The following is a 1,611-nucleotide window of genomic DNA, read 5'->3' on the forward strand; positions in this document are numbered from 1 at the left end:
CCTTTAAAAAAAAAAAAAAAAAAAAAGAATGAATTTGCATAAAATTATATAGTTGTTAGAAAATGTAAAATTTACAAAATTTTAGGCCCATTTAAACATTTTTCTCCCCCGTAATCCCTGTGCTTTTCTTTTCTTTTTTTATTTCAAGGTGGATCTAACTTTATGTGAGGTTTGGAAGCTTGGTAATTTTCTCATTAACCCATTCAATAATTTAAATATATATAAATTTTTAATGGATTTTCTGCCGAACTTAAATCAAATAAATTCGGATTAGATTAAGTCAAAACTATTATTATTAATAAAAATAGAAAAGTTTAAGAATCAAACTCTAATTTTATCATTTTTATTTCAAAATCAAATTTAGTTCTAAATTCTTATCCCCATAGGTGATGGCATTGTGGTAAATAATGTAGAGAATGGGGTCAAATCCGAAAAAATAAAATCAATTTATAATTAAGGAGATGAAGGGAGAGGAAGTGGCCACGTCGTCGGATGCAGGAGTGTTGATAACCGTACCCTTTTCGCCACAAAAAAAATATATATATATATTCATTTTTATTTTCGGGAAAAAAAATATATCTTAATTAATTTGTCTTTTTTTTGTTTCGTCCAATTATTAATAACTATCCACGTGGCCCATCTGCCTCTTTAATTTTTAAAATTTCTCCACATTTATTGATTTTATTGCCATATTTTAATTTTTAAAAAATAAAATAAATTTTTGACACTCCAACTTATAAAATTAACCCATTTTTTAATCTTAGGATTTTGTAATTTCAGATTATACACAAAATAATTAAATAACTGTAATATTATTGCTCTAAATGTTGTTAAAGTGAAAAAAAAAATACACAATTTTTAACAAAATTAATAAAGTAAGAAGTGTAATTTAAAGTTTTAAAATTATAGAAACTCAATTTATAATTTAATATTATTCTAAATAATCATTTCCAACCAAAAAAGTCAAAATGTTTAGAAGATAAAGTACGGTACTTAATTTCCTAGTTGCCGTACCTTAAAAATATTAACGGCATCATTGACTTCAAATAAAATTTTATGTCAATTTATAATATAAATTATTTTTATTTTAAAGTTTTGTTTATAAAAATAAAAATAAAGCCACTATTTCTTACTTAATAATAATAATAATAATTAATTAGAAATCGACGTGATCGTGGACTTTTAAATAAAATATGCTTAAGTTTATTTTAAGTCCAATAAGTTAGGTTGGGAATAAATAATTAAAATTATGGGTAATATGAATAAAACGAGACCATACCTGAATTAGAGCGTTCATGAGAATAGAATGATTAAGAAAGACACAAAAGAAATGAAACTAACAAAATGTACCTTCAATCATATGAACTTCATAATTAAACGTGCTTTACTGTGAGTAATTCTATGTGTGGGTGACATCCCAGTAGTTTTTGTGTGATGCATGTGAATAGTAACAAATTATACTGGAAATGACGTGTGATCACCAGTAAAGATAGTCTTTCACTCTTCAAAAGTGAATGAGTAACGTGACCATTTTACAGAGGATGCAGGATAATGCATGGCCTATCAGGCGTTGAATTTGATTATGAATCTTAAACTAGGGTCGTTACAATT

Source organism: Cucurbita maxima, unplaced genomic scaffold (genome assembly GCF_002738345.1).
Source record: "Cucurbita maxima cultivar Rimu unplaced genomic scaffold, Cmax_1.0 Cma_Scf00001, whole genome shotgun sequence".
Classification (NCBI taxonomy): domain Eukaryota; kingdom Viridiplantae; phylum Streptophyta; class Magnoliopsida; order Cucurbitales; family Cucurbitaceae; genus Cucurbita; species Cucurbita maxima.